This window comes from Pan troglodytes, chromosome 9 (genome assembly GCF_028858775.2).
Source record: "Pan troglodytes isolate AG18354 chromosome 9, NHGRI_mPanTro3-v2.0_pri, whole genome shotgun sequence".
NCBI classification, from domain to species: Eukaryota; Metazoa; Chordata; class Mammalia; order Primates; family Hominidae; genus Pan; species Pan troglodytes.
The window spans coordinates 127,272,723-127,286,673 of NC_072407.2; the positions used below are offsets into that span (position 1 = coordinate 127,272,723).

At 46.7% G+C, this 13,951-nt stretch overlaps 1 protein-coding gene across 10 annotated transcripts in view; it reads left to right on the forward strand.

The window, feature by feature from the left end:
- The window catches only part of PKNOX2 (PBX/knotted 1 homeobox 2), a 320,839-nt gene that overhangs the window by 215,911 nt on the left and 90,977 nt on the right, over positions 1 to 13,951 (forward strand). For 8 of the 10 annotated variants that reach the window (XM_054661696.2, XM_016922234.4, XM_016922232.4 and 5 more), the window contains one exon: positions 3,669 to 3,775. The exons of 1 other annotated variant lie outside the window; for it this stretch is intronic. The gene's annotated coding sequence lies outside the window, so the exon portion shown is untranslated. Of the gene's footprint in view, positions 1 to 3,668; positions 3,776 to 4,466; positions 4,540 to 13,951 lie in introns of all 10 variants that reach the window. One more of the 10 variants, XM_054661694.2, reaches the window with a different exon arrangement.

Below are 13,951 nucleotides of genomic sequence, written 5' to 3' on the forward strand. Positions count from 1 at the left end.
CCCTGGCCCTGAGCCCTGCTCTGGCCATTGTGGGATCTGGAGGCTGACAGTCAGAAGCAGCATCACACACACATTGTAGGTGGCAATTATTTCTTTACCTTCTATTTTGCCCACTAGACTGTAAACACCTAGAAGACAGGGAGAGAGCGGGGGAGAGAGAGAGAAAGAGAGAGAGTGAGTGAGAGAGAGAGAGAGTGAGTGAGAGAGAAAGAGAGACAGAGACAGAGACAGATAGTGTGTGTGTTGTGTCTTTGATGCCCAGGCCCCAGCACAAGGTAGATTCTTAATATATGGGGACTAAAATGAAGCAATTTGTACCTTCCCAGAACAGGGCAGGAGGGAGTAGTACAAAGCTACCAAAGAACAGATCTGTCATTTACCAAGTCAGCCTCAGACACCCGGAAAAGGCTGATGTTAGCAAAGCTCCCAGGATTGGCCCACCCCACCACTCAGGGCACAGCCGCCTCTGCCTCTCCTTCTGGGAGTGCAACATTAATTTAGCACTTACTACTGCAAGCACTCTCTTTGGATTGGTAAGAAATAGAAGGGCAAAGAGAAGCAGAGAGCTTGGGAGAACAAAATGTCTGGAGTCAGAAGACACACCACTTGCTGGCTGTTTTCTTAGGCAAGCCCTGTGCTTGACTTTCCTAAGCCTCATTTTCCACATCTACAAAATAAGAGCAACTACCTGGCAAGGGAAAGGCATCTCTCATACGCTGCTGATAGGATGTAAATGGGTGTGACCTTCCTGCAAGTAATTTGTAAAAATTCCTTAAGATGAACACACCTTTGGACTTGGCAATTCCACATCCAGAAACTTATCCTAAGAAAATGATCAAGTCTGGAGCAAGAGTCCACTGCAAGAAAAGTCATTATATGTTTATAATAGCAAAAACTGGAAATAATCTAAACAACAAATGTGAAGAATTTGTCTGAGTAATTATAGTATACCCATAAATGGAATGCCATAATCATTAAAATTATAATATATTTTTCTCCTACATGAAAAGGTGTTTATGATATGTTGTTAAATATAAAAGGCTATTTAGTGAACAGTATGAAAATATGATACTGCTTTTAAAAAAGAAGCATTTTACTCCAAATATTAACTGTAGCTTATATTTGTATTGTAGGATTGCTACTAACTTAACATTTTTCCTCTTATTTGTCTATTTTGTACAAGAAGCATTTGCTATTTTTTAAAGGTAACAAAATCATCATATTAAAATACCTACTTTTAAAGGTTGCTTTAAGAGTTAAAGAAGATATTACACATGAAAGTACTTTGTGAACTGAAAAAATTATACAGATTTAAGAAAGGACTTCTGCCCATGAGAAGCTTATAGTTTGGAAGGAGATGAAAGATATCTAAGATAACCATAGCATGAGACAGGATGTGACTAGAGCTTTCAGAGAATGACAAGCAGCATGTTATTTGGAAGCACAGAGGAGGAAAAATTACTTCTGGCTGTGGAGGTAGCAGCCAGAATGTTTGCGTGAACACTGAGGAATGGTTCAGGTAGAAATATCTGATCAGACAGAAATATAGAATCGGGCATTGACGGGAGTGGGAAGTTGTGGACAGGTTTGGAGAATGGCAAGTGTTGTGAGTGGTTGGAGAGTAGAGAGCCATGGTGCAGGGTGGAAGATGAGTCTAGAAAGGCAGTCGGGGCCAGCTGCTTTCTAGACAATGAGCAGATGTGTGTTGAAGGCCTTCTCTGAGCAGGAAGTCGTTGTACTTCTGGAGGACGTGGTGCCACAGCTGTAAGCCCATCACAGGTGTGAGGCACTCACGGCTGTGTCGGCAGTGCCTGGCATGGATGAGACCTTGAAGAGCATGAATGAAGTCACCTGTCCCGGTAGCTCTGCCTGGAAGCAGCAGTGCAGGGGTGCGCTGTGGGGCCGATGGTGGGAAGGAGGAGCATGGAGGGGAGAAGGGCCCTTTGTAGCTTGTGCAGCTGGGGATAGAAAGGAGGGAAGATATCTTCAGCCCTGATTGGAAGAGGATGAGAAGTGGGATAGTGATGGGGGAGTGAAGAGGAGATGAGGCTTGGAGGAGGGAGGAATCAAGCATATCTCCCAGGTTTGCTGCTGGGGTGGCCACAGAACCGGGAGTCGGTCACAGGGTTCACAGACGAGGTCACATGGAGGAGAAGCCTGGTGCAGGGAACAAGCTAGGAGTAACTGGACCACGATGACGCCTGTGAGCCGGTCCTGATCTCTTGGGCTCTTCCCAGGGGCTGCCCAGGGCAGGCAATGGCTGGTATCTCTTATTTCCTCTTGGGAGGAGCCTGGGGTGCAAAGAAGGGAGGGGTTTTTGTTTTAATCCAGAGAGCTTTTGTTAATGGAAATTCACAAACCACCCTGCTTATCCTTGCTTCCTTCAGCTCATCCCACCTCCCAGCACCCTTGGCTTCCTCTCTTCTGCCCCCAGGAATTCAAACCTCCCTCAGGATCCCGGATGCTGTCTCTCTGCCACCCTCACCTCCCAGCAGTGCACACACACAGACACACACACACATACACACACACACCAGAAGGGAGGTGAGAAAGTCTCATTGTTCAGGCAAATGTCTAAATTTCCACCACCCCACCACCACCACCCCTTGCAGCTCCCGGCCTGGGCCACTGTTTAGCTCCTCCTGTTGTCATGTCACTGGTTAATTACATTCTTTACTGAGGTGCAAATGTGTTTTTACAGGGAGAGTAAGATGGTGTTAACTAGGAAGGAACTGTTGATGTTAAAGATGCACTTACCTCTGGTGTAGGGCAGGCCCTGCTGGCCAGCGGTTCTCCCGATGCTGCTCTGAAAGTGCCGCCCAGGCCTCAGAGCAGCCCCCTCCCCCGACCCTGCCATCCTGGCTCCAAGCACAGCCTCACTGAAGTCCAATTAGCAACTCATCCACAAGGAGAAATTGATGGGACTGTTTGAGGAGTGTCCGGCCAGACCTTATGGCCGTGCTGACCACCCAGCCTCCATTTGCCAATGCCATGGTCCATTTCAAATATTGAGAAACAAAATTAATTCACTTTAATCTAAAAATAAAAATAAGTCATGCAGCCAAAGCCAGCTTGAGGCCACAGGTTATCCTTCAATGCTAAGTGCTGCTTTAGGCCCATTCCCCTCCGACTCTTCCTCCCTGCTGCCCTGGACACCTCCCCACCCACCCTAACCCCTCAGTGTCTCTCCAGACCCCAGTCGAAGCCCGCTATCATTTGGATCTGCAACTTATCCGCACGCCTGGCAAATCTACCACTGTCCCCCCTTCCTCTGAGTTTCCCCACAGCCTTAATACAAGATGTCAGCTGTGGTCTTCCCAGCACCGCAGAAATCACTCACAGGCACCTGTCCACACTTGGGGGAGAGGGCCGCAGGCACTCCTGGTTCAGGAAGCCAGATGGACAACAATAGGGCGTGTTCAACAGTGACCAGAGCGTGTTCAACAGTGACCAGGGCCTGGCTACAGTGGCTCCATGGGCCTCAGTGACCACATTGAGAGAGAGTTGAATGGCAAATACAGGAGAAATGGCTGCAAGGGAAATTACAGAATAGAGGACATCCTGGAGAGGCCTGGAGAGGGGAGAACACAGCCCGGAAGCCCCTCTTCTCTGACCACCCCTGCACTTCTTGCCTTCCCTGCTGAGAGCTGCTCTACCCTTTTTTGCAGGTGCTTTGGCTCTAGCAGACAGGAAGAAATTCTGGCCCAGCTGGAAGTAGAAAGAGGGGAGTGAGTCTCCTGAGGACCATCTCAGAGGCCCCGGGATCACCCAAACAGTAAGAAATGCTCTTCTGTCCTTTAACATACAGTTACACCCCCCAAGCAGGATATCTTTTCTTCTGAAGGCCTCTAGAACGAGCTCAGAACATGAGCTGACACTTAATGTGAACAACCTTGAAAGCCAATCATTGTGTGATTATTCTCATGTCTTCATGTCACCTCCTTAGCTCCTTGAGGAGGAGGGCTGGGCCTTATTCCTGTCTCTTTTCATCTATTCTGTGAACAATAAATGGTTCTGTGAACAATAAATGGTGGTTGATACAGATGGGTGGGGCCTTGCTTAGTATCAAGATGATGATCACATTTGTACCGCCCTCTGGAGCAAACATTATCACCCATGAATGACCTGGTGGTGGCGGGGTGGGGTGGGGGGGTTCCTTAAAAATGCAGTTCCAGGACCCCAAAGCCAAAGCTTCTGATGCTTTGAGTCAGGATTAGGACTCAGGAACCTGCACCCCAAATCTTTCTGATGCATGGAAACTGCATTCCAGGTGTTTCTGATGAACTCTGAGAAATGGTTCTTTTGAACGTATAAAGCATTTTGAATAGAGAATCTCATTTAATCCTCTTATCTGATAGGGTTTTTTAAATCCCCTTAAGTAACTTCATGATCCCACAGACGTAAGTATCAATATAGGCGGGGATGTAGAAATCCAGTTATCCAAAACAACCCTTTTCTCTTTCCAGTATGCCATGATAAGGGCTGGATCTGTTATGGTGAGATTGGGCCCCAACTCCAAAGGACCTTGCCCAGGATTTTGTAAGTTTCCCTGATGTCTTAGGGCCACCATGATCTTACAGTTCATCAGTCTCCATTTTGGCAGCAGAAATCATCGCCAAATTCCTCACAAAGCTGGTTTCCCTGCAGAGAGGGAACGAGGGAGAGTTAATCACAAAGATGAATGTCCCTTTGCCCAGCTCTCCAAGCAGCTAGTTAGTCTATTTAGAGGACCACATGTCTGAGGACAGACTGGCAACAATGCTCGTCCTTCTTCCTGTCTGGGGAGCTCTGTGTTCTAGGTACAACGAGGGGTGGGTGGCACGGGAGAGCTGTGGCCCCTCGCGGTGGAAGCTGAGAGGAAGGTATCTATGCAGGTCAAGTCTTCGCTGAGTGTGGGTTGGGCGATGCCCGTTTCGGGGGCAAGTTGAGCCTTTTCAACATTTGGGGTCTGTGTAGCAGAGTGATGTCACAAGGAGTTCACTGTAGACAGCAGCTGTGGGCAGGGATTGAAGAAGATGGGAAGAAGGTACAAAAAGGGACAAGGGTTCTACACCTGGTGAATCCATGTGAAGTGTGCTGATGCCGAAGTTCAGTGGCTTTCTCTGGGACTGAGAATAGAACTGAGGCTCTTCCTGCTGAACTCTCCTGTAGAGTCCTATTTCTCTGCAGGCTGAGGCTGTGGATGCTGGAGTCCAAACAAGCCAGTCTGAGCCTGGGAGAATGGAGGTGTTCCTGCCATCACCTGCATGGTAGAATATGGGTAACAGGGTTGATGGACTGCTAATCCTGCTGTGAATTATGTCTTCCTGTAGAATGGAAGGCTTCCACAGATGGGGTAGAGGCAACCTCAAATATCACCCCTGACCTTTGCCCTCTCAGTCCCGAGACACACACACACATACACACACACACACACACACTAACCACTGAACCATCTTGCCAAGTGAGTGGCAGTATGGTCTGTTCTAGGGACTAAATACAGTTGACACTATTGCTTGGATGGGTGCAACTGGCAAGGACAATTTTTGCAGCTAATGCTGGAAGTGTGGCAATCAGAGAAGCTGCCAGCTGTCTCACTTAAATTCTTAGCTCTCTCACTCTCTTTTTTTAAAATCGTTTTGCTTACATAATCCACCCCCTTTTTATTTTCTAATTCTCTCCTTGCAAAGCTGGCACCAGAGGGGAAGGGCTGGGGTGGAGGGGGTAGCAATTACACATCGGTTTGGGGAGCATTTACATTTTGCAATTACAATTTAAAAATAAGTCTCGTTAATGATCTCCACGTGTAAACGACAAACCCTAACTGACATATATACTCTCCTGGGCCTGCCTGCCTCCCCCAGAGTCAGGGCTCAGTGGAGGCAGAGGTGCCTAGGAAGACATAGGAGGAGGCTGGGGGCCGGTGTCTGAGGGGTGGCAAGAGCAGGTCATATGCCTTTGAGGTTGGTACAGGACAGATTCAGGACTGAAACCTTGGAAATCAAGAGTTCTGGACTCCAGCTCCTTCTCTTCCCTGCACTCATGCTAGGTCCTAGCCCATCTTCTTCTGAGCCTGGTACTGTAGGAACTCTGCTAGGGAGAAAGGGAGCCCCAAATGCTGATATCCTCTGAGGTGGGGATTTTCAAAGTCCTGTTGGGCAAACATAAACCTTAGTTCTCAAGAGCCAGCCAGTGTACCTGGATAGTCATGGATTGGGTAAAGGAGCTGATTCCATACTCAGGGTTCAGGAAGGGAACAGCATTTGTTTTATTCCCATTTAGGAGAGACATATCTCCTCTTCTCAGTTGGTGAACACATAGTTACTGGAGTCCTCTGGTTCCTTGAGGAAACTTAGGCTTTGGAACCAGACCAACCTAGACTCCAATTCTAGCTCTGCCATTTGCTGCCTGTGAGATTTGGGGCAAGTTACGTAACTTACGTTTTCTTTTTTTTTTTTCTTTTCATTTTTTTGAGACAGGGTCTCACTCTGTCACCCAGGCTAGAGTGCAGTGGCACAGTCTCAGCTCACTGCAACCTCTGCCTCCCAGGCCCAAGTGATCCTCCTGCCTCAGTCTCCTGAGTAGCTGGGGCAACAGGTGCACACCTCCATGCTGGACTGATTTTTGTTTTTTTTTTTTTAAAGAGATAGTGTTTTCCCATGTTCTCCAGCCTGGTATCTAACTCCTGAGTCCAAGTAATCTGCCTGCCTCGGCCTCCCAAAGTGCTGTGATTACAGGCATGAGCCACTGCGCCCGGACACTTAAGTTTTCTTACCATCATTGTCTTTCTGTAATTGTGGTAATCATATTTACCTCATGGGGCTTCTGTGCAGATTAAATGAGAGAATGCACAAGAATGCACCTCACACAATGTCTGGTGCATCAGAAATGCTCAGAAAATGCCAGTTCCTGTGCAAGCCCCTCCCCTTGAGCCCCAAAGCGCCACCTTCTACTTTATTAAAACTGCTTCTTTCCCACTACCATGGACACTAGGGAAGGGCGATGTGGTCTGATTTGTGCAGGCCTCCCCTCAAAGTCAAGCCGTCTGCATTCTGAGCAGCTCCTGAACAGGCCCCCTCTGAACTCCCTGTAGGATTCTCTCTCTGCAGGCCATGGTTTCAGGCTCCCAGGTCAGCCTTCAGTTTGTCTGCTGTTTCCTGACTCTGGCTGTTCACAAAGCCCAGTTCTGTCTTTTCTGGACATCATAATCCAACCGCATGACCTTTTATTGGCCACTGCCCCTCTCTGGGCCCCACATGTGTTCCTTCTCTGTGAATGAGGAAGGAGGACTAGAGGCTCTCCAAGGAGTCTTTCAGGCCTGACATCCTGTAGTCCTTGGATTCTCACTCCCCTCTCTGCTTCCCTCCACGAGATATTTGTGTAGAAAGCTGTTCATTTCTTGTGCAGTTTCATCCAGGCCAGTCTTTGGACTGAGCACTTATAGTCAAGAACTTAGAGTTGTTACTTGAAATATGCACAAAATAGTTCTTATCTACTGCAAAAAGAGGTATTAATTTTAAAAAATTAGCCAGGCATGGTGATGCACACCTGTAGTTCCAGCTACTCAGGAGGCTGAGGAGGGAGGATTGCTTGAGGCCAGTAGGTTGAGGCTGCAGTGAGCTATGATTGCTCCACTGTACTCCAGCCTGGGTGACAGAGGGAGACTCCTGTCTCTAAAAAACAAACAAGCAAGCAAATAAGAGGCATGCATCTTGCAAAGGGAAGAGGTCCCAAGCAGGCCAGATGGCCCAGGGCAGAGGACATGGAAGTGGGTGCGTCGTCAGAAAACTCCTTGAAGGTAGGGACTACATGTTACCGGTTTTGCTGTTTATTATAACACAGTTAAATGTTATGTTTTAAATATTGTTCTAAAAACTTGCTTTTTAAACATAGGTTATATGATTGATAGCTTTCTGGGTCAAAACAAATAGATCTACTCCATTACTTTTAACTGCTGCATAGTTTTCTATTATATAGATGCATAATTATTTATTTATTGTAGTTATTTTTTAAATTAGAAGTATGTGTGAGAGGAAAAAGCAAACAGTGTAAAAGATACAAAATAAAAACTCTCCCTTCCTACCCTCACCTCTCCCCACAAGGCTCATGATCCAAAGTCAACCACAACAGCTTCTGGCTTTAGTTATTTGATGGCCAACATTTATTATATTAGATAATATGCTTAAGCGCTTTTTTCTCAGTTTATCTATTTATCCATTAACTTTCTGCTATGAAAGTTGAGGAAATTAGCACACATCCTTCCCCTCCAATTTGTATTACTTTGATAAGTTTTTATCAAATTACATTTGATATTATCTATTTTTAGTTCATAGCATTACATGTACTATATAACATATATACACCATATATAATATATCCTATATATTAATATAAGTATAAATCTTCTAAATCTTAATAATGTAACATAATAGTAATAGACTAAATAACACATACCATATAGCATTATAGATACTATAAAGATTATGTATTATATAGTGTAGCACTACATATTATATATAATATATAATGTATACTCTGTAGTATATTCTCTATATAATATAGTATATAGCATTATATATCATACATAATACTGTATACTACATGATATATAATATATAATACTATACACTATATTATATAGTATACTATATAATATATGCAGTATTTTAAAATCACATATAATAAATATATTATAATATACATTATATAATATGTAATATTATATGTTAGTATATATAATCATATGAGGTATATTATGTGCTATGTACTATAATACATATGTATGCTATGTACTATAATATATAATTATATATGATATATAGGATCTATAGTATGCCATATACTTTTATACTGTATATAATATACTGTATATAGTACTACATATTATATTTTGCATAATAATAAGTTATCTATGATTTTTACATTGTTAAGATTTAGAAGATTTATACTGTTACATTGCTGTAGTTTACCTCTGCATTCTATAGGTGATTATAAGATGGAAATCTGTTTAAAAGCATTAAAACCACTGTGGGCATGGCAATGTATTCAACCACAGAACTAAGCAGTGTGAATGGCCTGTGGAAGGGTCGTTACAACGTGGCTGCTGTGGAAGAACCTTCTGAGCCCTGTGGTGTCATGACTGGTGCCCTGAGCAGCCACTCTTTCTTGTTCAGTGTTCTCTGCCTCTTCGGATTTCTTCGTTTGCTGGGCTACAACCTCTAGTTATTTTTTATATCAACGAGTGGGAAATAAACTCCAAGTTCTCACATGTCCAACACTGGCTTTGTCTTCATACTTGACTGATAATCGGACTGCGCTCAGAATCCCAGGTTCAAAACCTTTTTCTCCTAGAACTTGCTGACATGGCTGCACCATCTCCTTGTTTCCAATCTTGCAATGAGGATCCATGGGAACGTGTGGTTCTCTCTTCTTTTCCCATTAAAGTTCTGATTTCACCACCATGTGTTGGGGCTTGAGGTTTGCTTTCTGTTCTCCTTTCTTAGCGCTGGGATCTTTTAAGTCTGAAGTCACCTGTCTGCTTCAGCACAGGGAAATCTCCATTTTGCTACGTCTTCATTTCTTTTCCTTTGTCGTCTGTTTTCTCCTTCTGGGACATCCATTGCCCTGCACAGTGCCTGACACAGAATAGGTGCTCAGTAAATGAGGCCTGGATTTGCTACTTGGGACCCGGGTTCTAATTAGGGCCCTATCTCCAACTTGCTGCGTGGACTTGGGCAAGTTTCCTTATTTGTCTCGGGAAGAAGTCAGACCTCATGATGACTCAGGACCATTCCACCTCTGTTGGTTGTCTGACAGTCTGCCCTAGTGCCTGGAGTTCCCACTGCTTCCAGAATTGGAGAAGAAGCGTTCATTTCCTGAGGAGTGAAGAAAAGGCTGAGGCTGGGTTTCAGGTCAGCCGCAGCAGCTGGCTTCTCACTGTGGACAGCTCCTTTGGACCCTCCATCTCCCCAGCATCCGCTCTCTGTCCCCCTTGGGGAGCTCTCTGCCTGACTTTCCCCACCATTCTGAAATGGGCTTCCTCACCTCCCTGTCTCCCTCTGCCCATCTTCCCTATTCCCCACACTTCCCCAGCTCACATGCACACAGCTTCTGCTAGTGAAATCATCCCTGACCGTGGCAAGTGCCTCATTAAGTGAGCTCTTTTTCTCACGTTTATGAACTGCAGGACAAAGAGACAGCAGACTGCTCTTCGCAGTGCCACAAAGCACAGGCTCTCACTGGAGACAGCCAGGCCCTAAACAGAGAAGAAAGCTCCGAGGGGGGCTGAAGACAGCAAGGATCGTCCCCAGCCCCAGGCAAACTTGTGCCCTTGGGGAGTCATCTTAGAAGAGTAGCCCCGTTTACTTCTCCTTCCCATCCCAGAGCCTGGCTCTGGGAGCAGACATCTCACATGCAGCACCCTGCCTGCTCCGATCAACCTACTCTGGACAGAACCTCCTGATCTGGAAGTAGAGACACTTTGTTCCTTTTCCCTGGACAGGCTTGACCCTGGAAGACCCAGACTAACAAATGCTCAGATCCCAGGGGATTAGTAACCGTTCTAAGCATCCTAATTGGTCCCTGAGGGCCAGAGTCCACTGTGCAAAATTGCCTTCTTCTCCTCCTCTTCTTCCACTCCCTGGTCCTTGCCCTAGCATGAGAGATGATGTCCATCTCACTGGAGAAAGAAGAGGGCAAATTGAAGGCATGATCTTGAACATCGAGACTACAAAGATTCTGTACTAAAGGCAGGACTCTTTCTTTCCACCCAGACCATAATGATAGGAAATGGGTTGCGTTGCGCAAGTCAGAATTAAGCTTCACTGCGAGTTATAATTTTCAGACCCATTCCTAGTATTCAAAGACTCTGCTGCTAATATGAAACACTCCTCCTCTGTGTCTGAGAGCAGCTGAAAGGGCCAGCACATGACTAAAGTTTTCCCTCTTAGGAGCCAGAAAACCACAGCCCCTTTCCAAGGCTGGAGGTTGAAGGGGACGGGACCTGGCAGAGAACAACCCGAGCCAGTGGGAGGTAGAACACAGCTCCGTCCTCGCACTTCTGTTTAATAGCTGCCTGCCTCAGAGGATGTGGGTAATAACCCTGCTGCTGGCTCACTGGCTGCCCATTCAGACTGCTGCCTGGAATCTCTCTGGGCTGAGAGCGGAAGAGAAGACTCTGAAGTGAACAGGAAGGGGCTTCTTTGGCAATCTTGGACTCAGGGAGATATGACAAGAGAGGGGATGCTCCCTAACGATGGGGTGCCCTGACTTGTAAACACTAATACTGCTCCACTGGACACGCTTTCCCAAGATACAGCCAGCTGCCTCTTAGCCTGTGCGTCATGGACAGATTTCATTCCAGAACAGGGACTTCTTTACAGCTGTGGGTGGTCCCTGGAAAGCCAAGGGTGTGTGGGGAAAGGCCAAGTGGAGACCGTCACAGAGAGCAGGCTGACTGCATGCCCCCTTCTACCCCACTTCACTCCTCCTGGGCCCCAGCAGGGCCCCTCAGTCCAGTATGACAAGACAGAGACACTGACAGAATCACAGTCAATGTGATTCAGAGCCCTGGCCCCAGAGCCGCCAAGAGCAGGGTGAGGCACAGACAGCCTGGCTTTCGTATGTGCCCCATGCGTTCCCGGAGCTCTGCTCCCAGACAGCTACGACACATTATCAGATTCCAATTATACATCGCCTTTGAGATGCAGTCTTCAGCCATACATTTCCATCATTTTGTGTTCTTTAATTTTATTCCTTCTCCTCCTAATTGAACACACAGTCCAATGAGTCCACGATGAAGACTCAAGATTTGCCGCTTTCAGCTCGCTTAACGTTTTCCATCTTCGTCTCAGTCGTATTATGTTTACGAGACCCCTACTTCTTATCGCTGGGATCAGCACTTTCATTTTCCCATCTCCCGCTCATTTTTATAAAATAATAAGAGCAAAATGCAATGAAATATTTAACAAAATGTGTACACACACTGCTGTAGCAGGATGACAGGGCTGATGGAAGGAACTTCCCCACCGTGGGAAGGCACAGAGTGTGTGTCCATTAACTGATGTACAAAAGCCCAGGCTCGGCAACACAGAAGACATTTAGTGGTGTCAGTATAACATGATGCTTGGAAAATCAGGGCATAGGAAAGTCAAAGGACAGCCAGTATTCGAGGGCCCAAATCTAAACTGGCAGCTTGGTTTTATAATCAGCCTCACCTTTTCTGCACTTCTCCAGTTTCTAGGAGTCTCAGTCCTTCCCTGCTATTTCCTGCCCTCACCCTGAGACTTCCAGTTAACCCTGCAGACTCTGGGATCAGACTGTGTGTAACATCGGGAAACTTCCTCAAAGCCCCAGTTTGCTCACCCACGAATGGGAACAACCGTAATGCTGACACCATCTGGTTGTTAAGAAAAAGAGACCAGGTGACCCGTATCTACTGTTAGTGTCATGCCTGGGGCACAGGGACGGCTCAGTAAGTGGCAGTTGTTATTAATTCTATATTATCATCTCACTCACATCCAAATTGGCTCCAGAAACTGACAAACTTATTCTCACTGTTGTGTAAATGGCTGCTGGGACTCAAAGGGTTGTACTTCTTGGATTGGCTTGTTTTACATTTTAAGAGCAAGCCAGGCCAGGCACGGTGGCTCCTGCCTGTAATCCCAGCACTTTGGGTGGCCGAGGTGGGTGGATCACAAGGCCAGGAGTTTGAGACCAGCCTGGCCAACATGGTGAAACTCCATCTCTACTAAAAATACAAAAATTAGCCAGGCGTGGTGGCAGGCACCTGTAGTCCCAGCTACTCCGGAGACTGAGGCAGGAGAATCGCTTGAACCCGGAAGGCAGAGGTTGCAGTGAGCCAAGATCACACCACTGCACTCCAGCCTGGGTGACACAGTAAGACTCCATCTCAAAAAAAAAAAAAAGTAAGCCGGCCAGGCACAGTGACTAATGTCTGTAATCCCAGAACTTTGGAAGGCCGAGGCAGGCGGATCACATCAAGAGACCGAGACCAGCCTGGCCAACATGGTGAAACCCCATCTTTACTAAAAATACAAAAATTAGCTGGGTGTGGTGGTGCATGCCTGTAGTCCCAGCTACTTGGGAGGCTGGGGCAGGAGAATCGCTTGAACCCGGGAGGCAGAGGTTGCAGTAAGCCGAGATCGTGCCACTGCACTGCACTCCAGCTTGGTGACAGAGCAAGATTCCGTCTCAAAAAAAAAAAGGAAAGAAAAAAAGGAGTTAAGCCAAAGAAATTAAACTATAACCATGTATATATATTGAGGCTCCATAAGGAGGTAGACTTTGTGCAGTCATATTGCATAGGCTGCCCCTTCTCCCCCAGTGAACATGCAAGGCAGAGCCATGATCTTGTCTGCTGGGGGAACAGGGGCCAGTGGGCAAGATGGGACATGCGGGTGAGGAGCAGATTTTCCATAACACAGAAACATGCATGATGATTGTTCCCGCCTTGATTTCCCATGTGTAGTCCTGGAGTGGAAGGGGAAGAAAGGCTTCATGGAACAGTAGGCTTTGGAGCCAAGTGTTGATGAAGGGAAGGGCATGGCTGTGAAATACAGAACACCTTGGTAGCAGACAAGAAACACAGCAAAAGGCACGAGAGCATCTTAGGTTGGGCGATGGAGGGAGTATCTGCTGGGGTGCGAGTCTGCGTGGCCGCGCCACGTCCTCTCACATCATGGCTGTCATCTTCCCTTCCCCAGGGCTGGCTTTTCTGAAGCTCAGGAACACAGAGCCAGTGTACCCGCCCTCCTTCCAAGGGGGTGGTGAGGACCAAGGGTGGGGCAGCCTGGCTGGGCAGCCTTTCCTCCTCTAGCTGATCCCATTGCCGTGGGCTCTATTTAGAGCTCTTGTTTCTTGTGAGCTCTGCCTGGGCCACCAGGAAGGTGCAGGAAGGGCACACGTTGGCTGGGTATGGGCGTCTCAGGAACTAGTGGCTTCTCAATGATAA